At 28.5% G+C, this 18,613-nt stretch overlaps 1 protein-coding gene across 1 annotated transcript in view; it reads right to left on the bottom strand.

Moving 5' to 3' along the window:
* The window catches only part of LOC122528831 (laminin subunit alpha-1), a 370,357-nt gene extending 354,963 nt beyond the window's left edge, over positions 1-15,394 (bottom strand). The window contains exon 1 of the mRNA XM_043654368.1: positions 15,354-15,394. The gene's annotated coding sequence lies outside the window, so the exon portion shown is untranslated. The remainder of the gene's footprint in view (positions 1-15,353) is intronic.
* Positions 15,395-18,613: the final 3,219 nt, after the last annotated feature.

Here is an 18,613-nt window from a genome sequence, read left to right as displayed (position 1 = left end):
ATTTACGTATTTCTTTCTTATCATCATATTGTCATTATCTAACTGAACCACGTATCATGACGAAGATGTTTCATATACTCAACACTTTTAATTTCCTCAATATTTTTATTTTTTATTATAATTCTTTATTTTAATTTTTATTATATTTTATTTTAATTTTTATTATAATAATTTTAAGGGTAATTCTGAAAGAGATGGCCTTATCTTTTTTCTGGAACGCAATTAAATGAAAACTAAAAGAGTTGAGACAACAGAATTAATTTTTGTACGAATTTAAAATGGTTTCTTACAAGATATTCAACAAAAATTAGATCTATAAATGAAAAATTATAACGTAACTATTCCCATCTATCGATTTTTTATACAAAATAATTTAATTGGCTACTTTTAGTAGTAGTTAATTGGCCTACCATTTTGAATTACCCTAATTATGTGCAGTGATATTTTTTGTTATATTGGCTGTAGCATACTCTTGAATTTTCCAATTTTCATTTATGATAACTGTATGTACAACTAACTTAATTTCTTTTTGTTTATTATGGTTAGATTGCGGATTTTTATACATTTATGGAAAACTGGAAGCTACAAACATATGCATGCAATGACTAAAAATATACAAAATATCTAAAGTAGAGTGTTTATTATAACATATACTTAGTAGATGAAACAAATTTCTAATTAAATCCTATCTTTTTAGTTATGTTTGTAAAAATTTAAAAATTCATAAAAATCCATAATCTAATCTTGACAATAACGGTGGTTGACTTCTGTAATCTAAAGAAATATCAGAGACTAATATCTACACATAAAAGACTTTTAGCTCAATATAAGAACATTTTTTCTCAATTTTGTATGAATGAGTTTAAAACTGGTCACAGATACACGTATAAACCAATTTCTTAGTGGAGAATATATTTTTCTGAAGATGTCACAAACATGGATGAGGTGCGTTTGGTTACAAAATCTTTATAGTTATTTTGAAAAATGTTATACACAATCGCATTGCGGATAATTATTGAATCATCCTGATATAAGAGAATCAATAAATTTTGAATATAAAATAAATGGAACATTGTTATTTTTACGAATATAAATTAGAATAATTAATAGCTTACAGAAGGTTTAACAATTTAAAGTTATTCACTTCACATCATGAATTTAAGTTATACGAATGAAATATTTTTCAAAAATTTAATTAAATATTCTATTTATAAAATTTCTCAACCTTGTCTTTTTGGCGTTTTTTGTGCGATATGATTGTATGAATTTGATCATGGAATTGCGGATAAATTTCGCTCTATTTCTAAAAATATCGATCGTGTAATTTGTATTCATTTGCATAAAAAATTGTTATTTTTCTCCCTTTCACTTGAAATATTTAAAAGACAGCGTAGAATTCAAAAATCTTGTTCTCGTGAAATTTTATTTACAATCAATATAAAAGGGAAAGTTGCAAAGGGGACGAACGATTTCTGTTCAACCGGATTGCAAATCAATGAACGAATAAATCAGTAGAAACAGTCGTGTTATCCGACGACAGAGCCAGCCAATACGAGAGAAAAAAAAAAGAAGAACGACAGCGAGATAATGTTGCAATCGTAATCGTTCGTAAATAATTGCAATAAATCACGAGTAAAGAGTATCGTCGAACTTCGGAATTATATGCCGCCGCATAAGGTTATGCCGTGAGCCGAGGCAGAGCGATATTTTATTGTTTCGTTGTGCCACACGTCATCTCTAGCTACCGTAAAACCCACTCGCTTTTAGCTATCGCCACTCCCATGCATTCGCATGAAAGTCATGGGATGTGCGTACGTGTGAACCCGTTTCGTTGACTGACAAAACAATCGCCACATAGTTGCAGAATGTCCGGTTTATTCATACACAGCGGCACGCTATATTCATATGTACATTTACTGTAGGAAAACTGAAGAATACTCAACTTCGCGTCACGTGTGTTACACAAAGAACAAACATTAACATGCTGACTGCTACGATGGTCACTAGTATCTTTTACAAATATTTAAAATATTTTCAGAAATATTTTAAGGGGATATTCTGGTAATCCGGCTTGTAAAAATCGACTTTTTGGAGATTTTTTTTTTAAGGGAACCATGATACATTTTGGCATGCAGTTTTCGTACACTAAACATATATAAAATATATTTTATATATATATAAATATATATAATATATATTATATATTATAAATATATATTTATAATTTATATATAAATGTAAATATATTTATATATATTATATATATAAATATATATTTATATATTTGATACAGCCATTTTTTATGCCATGAAATTATGTTAAAAAATGTCCAAATGTTGCATTTGGTCATAAGATGCCTTGTTAGCGATATAAAAGAACTGTTTTGTGCTAATAAATACAGTGTTTTAAACACCTAAATTGATAGCACGTATTTTGTACTAAATATCGGAGGGTTGACTCATTCAAAATTACGTTTATTAAGTTAATAGAATGTGAATCATTTTATTCAGTTTATTCACAAATTAGATTTTAATTTTAAACCAAAGGTAACAGTAAAATTGTTTTTCATACGTATTTTTATTCCTAAAACATGCGAGATAATTTTACTAAAATAAAAGACACTTATACAATAATAATTTATAATATTATAATCTTGTATCATAATAAATATATAATTTTACTAAAATAAAAAAACAAAAAAACTTTTTCTTGTATAAAAAATAAAAATGTTATATTTATTTCGGTATATCACTGGATAGAAATTACTGAGAAGGAATAAATTTATTATTTGTTTTGCCTTATAATTAAAACTGAGAAAATATTGCAATTTTGAATCAAATATTCTCGACGTGCATGGCACGTCATTCCGCAAGAGGTTAATTAACTTCTTTTTTAAACAATATAAAACAATACGACCGCTGTTTACAAAATAAAATCAGAAAATCTGTCGCCAACTACTGAATCAGATCGCCGGTTTTACAATCATCCTACAATCACAATTTAATTCTCACTTCTTCAGTTTCACGTATCAGCCACACGCAATACACCGTTCCTTGTTTCAACCTCCGTGTTTCTTCGCATTAAACTGACATAAACCGAAACGTAGCCGGTTAAAAAAAATCATGTTTAACAACGATCCATTCTGTTTGCCGGCGGAGCCTACGTGCCGCCTCCAGTCGTTCCAGCTAAAATACATAAATAATTGGCCGCACGTTGTTGCGACGTCCACCATCCGTTACGAAAGGTTTCATTGATCAGTAAAGCGGCGTTTCGTTTGTCTAGGCGTGAATGAACGGTGAATGAATGAAAACGCAATCTCGTAAACGCGATTCCGCGACGCCAGTGTCACGCGTCCGTAAATTCCAAACGAGGCGTAATCCGCACCGATACAAAATCCCGTGTATGTGTCTATTGACAATTGTCTGCTATGTTAATTGTCAGACAATGGCGCCGATCAGCGACATACCAGCTGTCTTGAACCACGGACTTGCCCTCCCGATTAAAGCATCGTATTAAGTAAGTATTAACCTTTTGCGCTGGAATGATGTGTCACGCATGTCCCAAAATTGTAATATTTCCTCAGTTTTACGTATATTTTAAGTATAACATAGTTTAAACTATAATTATAACTATATATACATATAATATATATAATATATAATATATATATATATATATATAAACTATAATATAGTTTTAATATAGTATTTATATATGTAGTTTAATTACATTTATAACTATATATATATAAAACTACATATATATATATAAACTATAATATAGTTTTAATATAGTTTTTATATATGTAGTTTAATTACATTTAATATATTTAGTTTAATATAGTTATAATATATAGTTTAAACTATAACTATAACTATATATATATAAACTATAATATAGTTTTAAGTATAACCTGGGCAAAACAAATAATAAATTTATTACTTCTCAATAATTTCTACCCAATGATATGATACCGACGAGTTCGAAAGAAAAAGAAAGCGACGAATTATTGTATACGGTTTGGTCACTCGTTATGGTCCGCAAAGTGGTTAACCCTCTTGCGCTGGACGCACGTCGAGAGTTTTTTGTCCCAAAATTGCAATATTTCCTCAGTTTTACGTATATTTAAGTATAACCCGGGCAGAACAAATAATAAATTTATTACTTCTCGATAATTTCTACCCAGTGATATGATACCGACGAGTTCGAGAGAAAAAGAAAGCGACGAATTATTGTATACGGTTTGGTCACTCGTTATGGTCCGCAAATCAGTTGCCAGCGCAAGTGGTTAACCTCTTGAGAATTTTTTCTCCCAAAATTGCAGTATTTCCTCAGTTTTACGTATATTTAAGTATAACCCGGGCAGAACAAATAATAAATTTATTACTTATCAATAATTTCTACCCAGTGATATGATACCGATGAGTTCAAAAGAAAAAGAAAGCGACGATTTATTGTATACGGTTTGGTCACTCGTTATGGTTCGCAAATCAGTTGCCAGCGCAAGTGGTTAATTGTAGACATGCCTATAGACACGAAACTATTCGAACATCTATCGTGGAACGTGTACATAGTGATTCTTAATTGCATGTCAATACTTCAAACGATGGATCTACAGATTAAAATAAGCAAAAAGTAAAGAAACAAGTATGACAGTAAGTAAAGTTATACGAAGATTTAAATAATTTTTTGTAAAATATACAAGTAAAAGCTTGTGCACGTTGTATTATAAAGTTTCTCTATTTTTTTTTAACTCTGATGTCTCTGATGGAAATTTTTTGTTTTAGTCATCGGTAGTTCTAGTGTTAAATGTGTAAGATTACGATGTACCATTGAATATCTATGCCTGAGAGTAACTTATACGCAATTAGATAAAAATTTAGTCCATTTACTAAAATAGAATTAATAAAAGAATTTGCAAATTTATGTATCTTTTTGTTGCAAGTACCAATTTTTTAACATCGCGTCAATTTGACACAAAGGAATAAATTAAGTTGGAGGAGCGGACGAGGATTGAAGAAGATGTTCAATGGCTAGTGAATATTACGTTTAAATGTGATCTAAGGTCTACAGATAATATCCATCGATATGAGCCAAATCATTAATCCGTTAAATTTTTATTTTTGGTTCACAATTCGAAATTTGTTGTATACTCAATACAGAGATCTGTGAGAAACATGATAGACAGAATGAATTTCAGACGATTCAAGAAATACGTGATATTTTCGATCAAATGCATTTGCAACAATGTAAAAATTACTGAAAAAACGAAAAATATTCCTGAAAATTAATCTCTGTTATATATTATAATTAATAAAAGAAAAATTATATCTACTTTTCTATTTAAAAAATTCAAGTTTATTATGAAAATAAAGTATTTTTTAAATTTTAATTGTAGTTATATATAGTACACTTGATATAGATAAATTCTGATTAATAATTTTTATTGCAAAAATTGTGTGAAAGTATTTTTTTATTTCATTATGTGAGAGTATTTTTAAATACATAGTTTCATCAGAATTTTAGTACTGTGTAGGTTTAATTTTAAGATTAGTAAAATGATGTAACTCTGTTATTAATTAATTAATTGTCATAATCATTTAAAAGCACAAGGAGGTTCATAAGAAATTTATAGTATTTAGTAAGATTTATCAATTTAATTTTCAAAATTAATTTCTGAATGAAATAAAGTATTTAATTGTAGTAGCACTGTGAGCACCTTGAAAACGCAGTTGTAACTAGAACTGTAGATTTTCATGCAAATTAATATTTCTGAGAATGTAAAAGCGAAATCTCGGTAGAAAATTATATTAAAAACCACACAAAATGTTACAGAAAACTAGAATGCTTTGGATATTTCATACATTTTGTCATATTTTTCACATATGCATTCTATGCAATTATGCACTTTAAAATTTCTTATAAATCCATAATCCATAATCATAACACAATTAATCACATCTGTCGACTTGATTTTATTAACAAAACTTCGTTTAATAAATTTATTTCAACTTATATTCTTGATATGTACAGAAAAAAAAAAAAAAAAAAAAAAAAAAAAAAATGAAAGAAATTACAATTCTCTTCGTGTTAAAAAAAAAAAGGAATTGCAATATTTTCATTAAAAAAAAAAAAAAATACATAAAATACAATAGAAAAAAAATTTACAAAATGATATAAAAATTACTTGAATCGTTTAAATTCTCTGTATTGCAATAAAGGACTGCGTCCACGAGTTTCAATCATCTTCACTAATGGTACAAATTTCATCTTGCCAAGCAATTTGATTGACAAAATTTCTCCAGACGGTTTAAACGTCTTAAACATCGACTGTAAGATCCTGACCACGATTGGCTGGTTTTTACAGACACTCTATTGACAGTGAAAAGAAACGGTCGCGACCACTCGAGACTGACAAACTCAATTTCCTGCATTCAAAGTGTCGGGAGCTGCACACTGTCATCGAGTAAGTTGAAGTGCTCTTGTACGCGATGTTATGTTAATGTATCAACGTTTATTAAAAGTTTATTAAAAGTTTAATTATTATAATTTTAAAATGTATATTAAATTTGTTATAATTATTTTAAAGTTTAATCATTATTATTCTAAAAGTTTATCAAACGTTTAATAAACTTTATATCGATATCGATGTCACGTATTTCTTGTGATAAAAATTTTAAAAACACGCACAAGCATTCTAATCATAACGTTGGTCGAAACTAGAGGAGGTAAAATCACGATGAGAAATTGAACACTTATACGTCAGAGTAGAATTTGTATGAATCTTATACGCAATTGAATTAGAAGTTTGAATTAATTATTACTAATAAAAGAATCTACAAATTTAACTACTTGTCTTTTCATTACAGGTATTAATTTCTCAGCATTGTGCCAATTTGACACTAAGAGACAAATTAAGTTCGAAAAATAAGGAATGAATGAAGGTTAAATAGAAATAGAAAATTGCAAAATTGAGTATATTATTATAATTTTCAAAAGTCAACAAATCTTTTATATAAGCACAACAAGTTAATAACGAGTTCAAACCTTCCAGCAAACCATCCACAACTCGATCTCATCATTCTCATGCATTATTTCCCGGCCTAATCTATAACACATCTCTGAATCAAACAACATCCGCGTTTCATCGCGACAAAGTTCGAAATTTTACCTCTATTTCACTTAATTAACCCCTTGCCTTACGATTTATTTTCAAAGAAACGTGCGTGTACACACAGTTTAATTTAGCGCAACTCTGTGTAAGGTGTTATCACAAGATAATATTAAAATATTTCAGGTTTTATTCAATATATTTGTATAAATGTGGACACTATTTCATTTGTGGTAGAACAAAATTTATAAAGTAATGATAATAATAAATAAAAATTGAAAAATATCCTCTTTAACTAATGAAATTAAGGAAACAAGAAAAACAAATTTCTTGATATAATGGAAATTATAACAGAATTAACAAAATATTTAATTTTCTTTTTAATATTACTTAGTTTTTACTTACTTTTTAATATTACTTATAATAATTGTCTGTAATTAAAATAGTAATAATAATAATAATGATAATAATATTATTTCTTATAATAATTGTCTGTAGTTAAGGGGGTATTCTGGTAATCAGGCTTAAAAAAATTAATTTTTGTTTCACATTTTCTCAAAGTATATGCTTTCGAAAATATCTATGTAAAAGGATTTGTCTGAATTCGTAAAATTAGCAAAGTTATAGATGTTTAAAGAAAACGGTGTATGCTCGCAACGTAAGTATAAATATTTTTGTACAACGCGTAACAAAAACTTCAAAATCTGTTTTTCTCAAAAAATATTTTATTTTACAATATTACTATATATGTTTATATTGTTATTATTTTATGATATTCTATTTTTTGTACTGCTCGACTGATTATAAGTATGAATATTTTTGTACAACGGGTAACAGAAACTTCAAATGTATTTTTCTCAAAAAATATTTTATTTTATAATATTACTATTTATTTTTATATTGTTATTATTTTATAATATTCTATTTTTTGTACAGCTCGATTGATTGATTGTAAGTATGAATATTTTTGTACTACGGGTAACAGAAACTTCAAACATGTTTTTCTCAAATTCATATTTTTTAAACTGGCTGACGGAATATCTGACGTTTTAGTTGATCGATTAACTCGAAATTTGGAGTAGATCTTCACCGGATGTATCTTTATCGCATGAATCACGGATTTCAAAATCTGATGTTTTTTCTATTTTTTTTTTTACCATCCAAAAGACAAAAAGCACAAGGAAAATCGATATTTAAACTTCAAAATGCTGCCATTTTTTTAATTTTAGAAATTTCGCTGTTTCCGTGGTTCATACGATAGATATATTTATATTTATATACTAATTAAGATGCATTTTAGTTGTTTAGTTTCAAATAACAAGGTGCACCGGAATCACGTCAGCCATTCGAACCCGTTTTGAAAAACATTCTTCACCTAAGGCTATATAATTTCCACAACTTACATTAATTTCGTAAAAAACAAAATTGTAAATAATCTTCAAGTATGAATAAATCCGTGTGCGAAAACTGCATACCAAAATGTATCGTGGCTTCCTTAGAAAAAAATCCCCAAAAAGTCGATTTTTACAAGCCTTACCAGGGATTACCAGAATACCCCCTCAAGTTCTTAAATCATCGCGGAGAACTTTTATCAGCGGCGAGTGGACGATCATCGATATTGTCATAGTTCAGCTGCCGCGTTTACGATTATTTATGTATATACGCCGCGCCGCGGTGTTGATTTACATAGCCCGATCGAGAGATAGAGGTGCGTCATCGCTGTGCCGCGAAAAATCGATTATAGTGGCCGTGAAAGCCGTATAAGTGGCGTCCCGCGGCGAATATCGGCCCGAAAATGAAAAGCTGTCCGCGGAGCATAATTAATGCTGGCCAGTCGGCGAACCGTTCGCGTTCGTTCGATTAATCAGCCTCGCTCTCCGTAAGATTAACGAGGAGCAATATTAATGGTCGCGATTGTTATTAACCCCTTCGAGAAGTTTTTGTCCCAAAATTGCAACATTTTCTCAGTCTTAAGCATAATTAAATGTAACCCAGGCAAAACAAATGATAAGTTTATTACTTCTTAATCATTTCTATCCAGTGATATCATACCGACCGTGAGTTCAAAAGAAAAAGAAAGCGACGAATTATTGTATACGATTCGGCCACTCGTTATGGTCCGCAAATCAGTTGCCAGCGCAAGTAGTTAATCTCTTATTGACGTTCCACGCAAGTCGAGAATTTTTTTGTCCCAAAATGCAATATTTTCTCAGTTTTAAGTATATTTAAATATAACCCGGACAAAACAGACAATAAATTTATTACTTCTCAATAATCTCTATCCAGCGATATCCTATCGATCGAGTTCAAAAAGAAAGCGACGAATTATTGTATACGGTTTGGTCACTCGTTATGGTCCGCAAATCAGTTGCCAGCGCAAGTGGTTAACCTCTTACACTGGAATGTGCCACGCACGTCGAGAAGTTTTTGTCTCAAAACTGCAACATTTTCTCAGTCAATTAAGTTAATTATATTTAAATGTAATTTAATTATTACAGTTAATTATATTTAAATGTAACCCAGGCAAAACAAATGATAAATTCTTAATCATTTCTATCCAGTGATATATCATACCGACCGTGAGTTCAAAAGAAAAAGAAAGCGACGAATTATTGTATACGGTTCGGTCACTCGTTATGGTCCGCGCAACCAGTTGCCAGCGCAAGGGGTTAATTGCACCTGAGGCTGCTATTGCTCCCCTAAGAGAATATCGCCTACTTTATATATACAGGGTGTTTCGTAATTTGTGGGACCCACTTCGGGAGCTGATTGTACGCCTAAAACTAATGAAAAAAAGTCATACAAATATATGTGCTATCTGTCTTCGTTTATGAGATATAATGAATTTTATAAACAGAGCAAACTCTCTTTCCATAGACCGCAATAGTGATGAAGCTAGTTTTACCAGGGATGGTATATTCAATTTTCATAATAATCATAATTGGGATGAAGAAAACCCACGTGTTATTGTGCATTCAAGACATCAACACCAGTTTAGTTTAAACGTATGGGCAGGAATGATTGATAAATTTTTAATTGGACCTTTTTTTCTTGATGGGAAACTAACANGGCACAAAGTACGTTGATTTTTTGAGCACGCGTTTACACGAAATATTAGAGGAAGTTCCAGTCGATATTAGACTTCGTATGTGGTTTATGCATGATGGAGCTCCGCTGCATTTTAGCCGAGTGGCTAGGCAATTTTTGAATCAACACTTTGCAAATGAATGGATTGATCGTGGAGGTCCTATCGCATGGCCTGCTCGTTCTCCGGATTTGAATCCATTAGATTTTCATTTGTGGGGACATTTAAAATCTATTGTGTACGCAACATCGATTGAAAATGCTGAAATACTACGAAATAGAATGGAGCAAAGCTTCCGACAAATTCGAGAAACACCAGGAATGATACAGAGAGTAACCAGATGAATGACAAGACGCGTGCAGGCTTGTCTTCGAATGCAAAACGGTCATTTTCGAGCTTTTCTTTTGTAAAAAGTAATTAAAACAGAAAATTCATTATATCTCACAAACGAAGACAGGTAGGACATATGTTTATATGACTTTTTTTCATTATTTTTAGGCGTACAATCAGCTCCCGAAGTGGGTCCCACAAGTTACGAAACACGCTGTATATGTTTGTAAGTTGTAATAAATGATACAAGAGATGCAAAAATAACTAAAATACATAATTTAAGATAGAATTCTGTTTAGATTCCATTTTTTAATTTATGTTCATAAAAAGTTTAAAATGCATAAAACTTTATTCCATCAGTTTATTCTATATTATTACATCATCTTGCTAATATTTAAAAACTTCCAATATATCTCGTTCAAATGATATATTTTGAAGGATTTATTTCTTATAATATAATGCACGCTTATTATTTACTGGACTCGTCCAATATCATTAATAAAAGAACTTGGACAAAAGAATACAGATATATGTAAAGGAAAAATGAAATGAACATCTTAAAACAGATTTCACATACTGTGTTAAAGAATTAACTTATGATTAATTGGCTTCACAGTAAAAATACACATTCGTTCTAACAGAAATTAATTAATAAAACTGAGAAAAAGATTAATCAAGAAGTATTAAAAGCAAAATTTAAAATTAAGATATTATTAAGATGTATCTGAATTAACAAAAAATAAAACGGAGCATTGTGAGTTCAATTTATTTCACGAATCCTGTCAACAAGTAAATTTATTATCGAAGGGTAAAGATCAAGCCACCCACAGAAGCTATTAAATCTGTTAAATGATAAATAAATCTTCATGTCATGTGCTTGCCATTAATTCGTACAATGCCTCCAGCCAACGCAATATAATTGTCACACGTGAAATACGAGCGTAGATTAGCGGAAACGTGCCTTTATTTATATATAATTTGCAATCCACCTGCGCGATTTTCCACGATGAATTAAAACTGCTACCAACCCTTTCTCTTCACGGTGGACGAAAGATCGCATGAATGCCAGAGCGCAGTTTAGATACCGTCACGCAGGCGTATCCACGCCCAATAAACTCGAAAGAGGACGACGGCCACACATAAATTACATTTGCAACGGGCTGACAATGAAAGTAATGACAACTATAAAATATAGGACAAACTGCACTATTTATAGTGACTGACTATCTATCTATCTTTGAGTTTTCTATCTGTCAGCTGTATCTATCATTACGTCGGACTCGTATCAATTATTTTCCATTGCCGAGGTGTCGTTCTTTTTAAAAGACGAAACTTTGCGTACATCTGTCTCAAAAGTAATTGAAAATTGGAAAATAAATTTTTTTTAATAATTTTCATTAATATTTCGAGAATATACTCTTCGTTTGCGAATAAATTCTATGAGATTTTGGTTCTGTGACATTAGGAACTGAATTGTAGTATTTAAAATGATTTTAATGCGCATTTTGTAACGTGTATCCACTTTTAATACTTTTTCTCTGCAAAAAAAAAAAAAAAAAAAAAAAAAAAAAAAGAAAAAGAAAGAAATTAAAATGTTGCACCGTTTCTCATATTCGCCAGATCATTTCTTATTTCCAAGGATCAAGATAGCCATGAAAAGAAAATGTTTTGGTACATATCAAACACATTTTGAATATTTTAAATATTTTCCTATTCTGCGTAATTCTGCACTTTAAAATTTCCTGTAAATTTATAAAAATCAGCAGTCTAATGATAAAAGTAAAAAACATGTCATATACAAAACAAGTTATTGCGAAGAGAACAGTATAAATTTCTATATTAATTAAAATACGAAAACAAAAATTTGTGAATGTCATTAAATTACGTTTAAAAATAGTTTTATTAAATTTTATGTACAGGAAATATTTTAGTATTGTATTTTAAAGAAGTATATGTTTCTATTGTATTCTCAGTATTTCTAATTGTAAAAAAGAAATATACATAGATTCGAAAACTATCCCTTTCCAAGGTACAAGCACTCTCCTCATTTAAAGCCTTTGAATCTTTATTTATGAAGACATCTTAACAGTCTAATTTATGATTACACTATTGATAAATTGGAAATACTTATATAGTAAATTATTATACTACATATTTATATTATATTAAATGTTACTGATAGAGTGGAAATACTTAAAAATTGAATTATTGCCTCATATAAAAAGATTTGTAATACACCAGAAATTTTTGAACGTCTTTGATAATGTATGAAACAATATCTGTTTACAGTGAAACAAACGGGAAGTATTTGAAACATTCTTAAATACTCCATCGTAACTGAAAATATGTTACTGTAAAATCTCGAATACTGAAAAATGTTGGCCTTCTCTGCAAATCTTAAAATTTATCAATAACACATGGTAAAAATTACAATTTCATCATGATAATGTTTCAGGACAATGTTTTGATTTATACTGGTCTAACGATAAATCAAAATTTGCCGCTGGTACGTATCTGGTAAGAATAATTTCTGATAGTAAAACAAAATTACATACAATTATTAGCATTTATTAAGAAACATAGTTACGTTGACGATAATTACAAATTCTGTAATAAAACTTCTGACATTTATTTAGTAAATATTAACCTATATTATCAATTAATTTCAATGAGGGAGGCCACTGAAAAACTAAACAGTTTGAAAAAGTCATAACTTGTGCATTTTCAATCTTTTTTATTTTCTTTTTTTTTTGTAGGTTATAGAAAAAAAACTGATGAATACTGAAAAAACCCATAATAAAATAATAAAATAATATAAAAATAATAAAAAATTTAAAAAAACATGTGTTTGTAAAAGTTACTTTTGTTTTATATCATTCGGTCTTTCAGTGACCACCCTATATTATGATTTTATATCGACATTGATTAGTAAATCTTAGACTTTGAAGAAGCTCACGTTTTCCGGCATTCAGTATTTTTCACAGTAACATCTACACCTTGAAAAGGAAGAGTTTCCGGATTTATGTTTACGTAACTACGTTCCTTCCTTGGGAACAGTAGAACAACCAATGTCTGATCGCGTATTTCCTCGACACTCGGTATATTCTACAATGATGAAATTCTTCACGCGAAAAGTGTTCAAACATCGATCCAAATTCTTCGAAATACTTCAAATTCCTCGATCGGCTGATAGCAGAATATTATAGACAAAAACTGGTCGTACGATGCAACTTAGGAATAAAAAAAGAAAAAAAGATTAGAAAACAAAAGTAAATCCGCGGTAATTGCATTCCACAGATAATCGAATACGTGCACCGTGTGACAATCACCGTGTACTTTTTACAGGTTCTTGCGCGCGCGCGTGTGTGAGATTTTGTAATCAGGCGCGATATGAGAAATGAGGACCTGTTTTTTCTCCGCGTCAAGTGTTTCTCAAGCTGATAAATCGGACACTGCTGTGAAATTTTCTATGGGAAAATCGACTTGAACAGTGACAAGCGTAATGGCCTCTATGAGAGTTTTTAACAAGTCTCGATTTTCACACCTTTGATTATATAGAAATTATTTGGTAGTGATATTGTTGATAATTAAAAGGTACAACAATAATTATAAAAACAATATGGTTATATTGTTATTTGCATTAAAAAATTGCCAAAGTTTTTTTTTACAAATATTGTGGTTTATATTATTATTTCATGTGCAAATATTTCAGTTTTAAAAAAATCATATGATTTTTATATATTAATATTTGAAATTATTAATATCACTATTTATTATGTTACATTAATTTTTAATGCAGTTAATATGCTTGTTAACGAAATTCGTTATTAACATTAAAACTAGAATCAGAATGGTTAAAATGACCAATTTGTAGCTTGTTGTAAAAATTTTATAAATTCACAATAGTGAATTTTTCGCAATCTGAATAATTTTATTTGATTACAAAATATATAAACAAAAGATTATGTTCTTTGTAACATAAATTTTTCTTTACTATTCAATACTTTTGCAACACGGACGTCATGCAACTTTGTTGGATGACCAACCTGGACAATATTGAATCTATGCAAATACTGACAATGAGTTAGCAACAGTCTACATAAAAGTGGACTGTGAATAGTTAGTCATAAGGGCAAGATCCAATAGTTGGTCATCTATGCTCCTTCCCCTTCCACTTGACGATAATAACCAAATATATATAAGGACATGCTTTAGAGACATTCGATAGCATAAAACATTTTAAATCATTATAGAGACATTCTATATCATTAAAAGCATTAAACATTCTAAATCATTCCACATCATATTTAAGAGCATTAGACATTCTAAATCATTGTAAATCATTCTATATCATTAAGAGCATAAAACATTCTAAATCATTATGGAGACAATCTATATCATTAAGAGTATAAAACATTCTAAATCATTATAGAGACATTTTATATCATTAAAAGCATCAAACATTCTACATCATATTCTACATCATATTCAAGAGCATTAAACATTGTAAATCATTCTATACCATTCTATTTCATACACGACTACGACTGCAAGGGAATAAACTCTTCTAAATTATAAGCATGTTGACTCCATTACACGGAATCCAACAACTTCTTTTGTTTATTTATGTTAATATAATAAACATTTATTACTTTCTTTTATTATTTTAATAGATATTTTTACTTATCTATGTTCATATAAATTTTAATATAAATTTATGTTGATACTAATAAATAAAAATGTCTATTAAAATAATAAAAACGTATGCTTTCTATAAACTTATATCATAAGATTAATATAATGAGAGTTTTAATAGTCTTTCCTTACATAAAAGGCCCACTGTCTTCTCAGATATTGCAAAACAAGCTTGTAAATAGCCAAATTCTTACCTGAAACACACAATCGATACAAGTTTTATACTTTAGTTATACATTAATTCTATTATTATATTAATATTATAATTGTTCATTAAGCTTATATACAGTATTAAGAAAATTATCTATGCTTTTTATATAATAATTTTATATACAATAGTTATCACTAAATATGATAAAAAATAGGATACCTCTTTTTTTTAATATTTATCTAATAAATAAAATTTTTCAAAATATAAAAACAACAATGTTTTTACTACCACAAATATAATTAATTCTGTTCTCTATCTTATGAATCACTTGCCGATGATCACCAAAAAAAAACTAATAGCGAGCAAATCCTTCAAAGAACTAATACTAAACAAATTTCATACAACAATACGTAATAGTGTTTGTTTACATTCTCAAGATCACTTCTTTTGTCGTTCTAATCTGGAATCTCGCTCAACAGCGAGTTTCACGATTAAATTAAAAAATTTTGAAGTCCAAGGTCATATCGTAAACATATCTGAATACATTTTTTGATGAGCTATATATATAATGGAATAAAAAAAATACACGTTTCCTACATAAAAAAAAAGTAATGACCTTGAAAAAAACAATAAAAAATGATATTTTTAAAAAAATAGTTCTTCCCTTCGATTTGTCTCTTCAATCAATTTAAATTACATCGTAGTATAGAGAACTAATAGAGAACGTAGTATTACTAATAGAAAAGATATTCAGGTGGTTTAATGAAACATTCTGTATTCCACCTGAACAGCAGTAACATGATCGTATATGTCCCGACCAATTATTAATCATTCTGTCGCGTTACTTTCTTCGACAACTGTTTCAATTCAATTCGTGATACGTTAATATTTCAGTTTCTACGGCAGATTGATCAGGGCATACAGATCTCGATTCGGTTTATCATTTCACTTTGATTACACAACGCAAACCGGACCTCACACGTTGTTCGATATTGCACGCGATATTGCACATTATTCATACTTTAAATCTTTATCATTATCACAAAAAAAAAAAAAAAAATTTCAACAAGTTTCAAAGGATCGCTGTAACCATGAAACATTCATTTTAAAGATAATGATGGATGTAGTTGTGAACAAAATTTTTTTCACATATTTACATAAGGATGTTTGAAAATTTTTGCAAAATTTTCGAGAGAAAGTATCATTATCTGTACCTTTAAAATATCTTTGGAAAAAACGAATTAAGTATTATGAAAGCAGAACCTAGGTAGATTATTATATGGTTTTTTTAGATTATTATGGTATTTTTTCTTATAATTATATGTAATTATAATTTAAACTGTCGACGAGTTTTTATCAAGTGTGAAAACATTATACTAAACGAAAATATTTTAACCTATTTTAATTTCGTAAAAAAAAATCGTAGGACGATCTAATGGAGGTCATTTTAAAAACGTGATTTTTACAATATTGAGTTCTTTTTTTTCCAAAAATGTTTTCACTATTATCCATTTTGAAGGAGGATAAGTAAAGGCTTCTTTTTTAAATAATTTGCAAAGTCAAATGTTTTTATATAGAAGCTAAAAAAATTTTTTGATAACTAAATCTATCGTGATTTTGAAGACTGAAGTCTGCCTTTTGCAACCATGTCTTAAAAGTTATTGTGCGATCATTTTTATAAGAATTTAAAATATCGACAATTTTTCATCGAGTGGCGCTACTGTAGATTTTTAAAGATCGGGAAACAAATAAGGTCGAAAATTAATTTTCGAAATTTTTTTTTATAATTTTATCCCAAAAATTCATGTTAAAATTTTTATTCTAGTTGCTTCTACATTAGAACTAAGAATTCAAAATGTTCAAGATTTACAAATTACTTATTGTTAGAAGTTCAATTGAAATTTTGTTTTAAAATACTTTTAATATTTTAAGAACACATATCTAAGTTTAAATAAAAATTATTTTATAAGAAACAATATTTTTTGCAAAGTATTTCAGCGACGTTTATAAATAATTTTTAATTAATACATATGTCTTAATATATTAATACAATAATTGAATATTTTTTAATTTAAGTATGCTAGTTTGAATTATAAAAGATTTATTTATTTAAAATCATACTTAATCTGAAGACGCAACCTCGCAGCATCATTTAAAAAAATAGAATAGTTTATTTAATCGATTCAAACTTTTATCAAACCTCTATCTAAATAATATAGTACCTTATGAGTTAAAATGATCTAGACATTGTGTCGATGCTAAAATTTTAAAGCTAAAATCATAAGCTAAAATTTAAAAAAAAAAGAGACAAAAAAAATACATATACGTTTGATTTTCTAAATATATCTTACAGTATGAGTCACAAAACCCAACCATATTGAACAATATTTAAAAAATACGATGACATCGAAGTTTTTATTTTGAAAGTTTTTAAATATATGCGTATATTATTATTTAGTATCTGTTCTAATTAACTAAAGATAATAAGATAATTAACAACGATTAACAAAGTATACTTGTGTTTGTATATAAGAATATTATTCTTATTTAGGGAATTTTATTTGTTAAACAATATTTTATATTTTGTCTTTACAATATTCACAATATTTTATATTAAACAATATTTTTTTTATTTAGTAAACGATATTGATAGCTATTACTTATATCATAAGTTATATCTCTTTATCATAGTATTCAACTATAAAATACAAATAGTTTTTTTAAAATACAAATTTTGCAAGAAAAAAAATTCAAACCAGGCATTCCGTAAGAAAATTATATTAAAAAAAATAATTTATACTATAATAATAATTTTCAAAATTATATTTTAAAAAATAATTAGTTTACAATACTTATTAATAGCAGCAATTATTGTCTTTTCATTAGTATTTAATTAATTTCAATCAATATTTCGTTAACATCATTATTATTTTTATTATTTTATTAATTTATTATTGATTTTTCTAATATTTTCTAATGTTACTGTGATTTTTCCAATTCAACGACTTCTGAGTTCCGGGAAGAATCAATCATTATTGATACTTTCATATAAGCGCTGGATAAATGATTGAACGATGCAGAAATGACTGTGCATCCATCGTATTATCGTGATTGAATTTGTTCGGATTTAATAAATCGATTAGGTAAAAGATGAATTGATGCGAGTTCATTTGTACTTCGAGTCTTGTTCTCGTGTTCATTTGCACGTATGACTTTAGTTTCAATTTGTAGACGCGAAAAT

This window comes from Frieseomelitta varia, unplaced genomic scaffold (assembly GCF_011392965.1).
Source record: "Frieseomelitta varia isolate USP_RPSP 00005682 unplaced genomic scaffold, Fvar_1.2 scaffold_264, whole genome shotgun sequence".
NCBI classification, from domain to species: Eukaryota; Metazoa; Arthropoda; class Insecta; order Hymenoptera; family Apidae; genus Frieseomelitta; species Frieseomelitta varia.
This window is presented reverse-complemented; position numbering and strand designations above follow the sequence as displayed.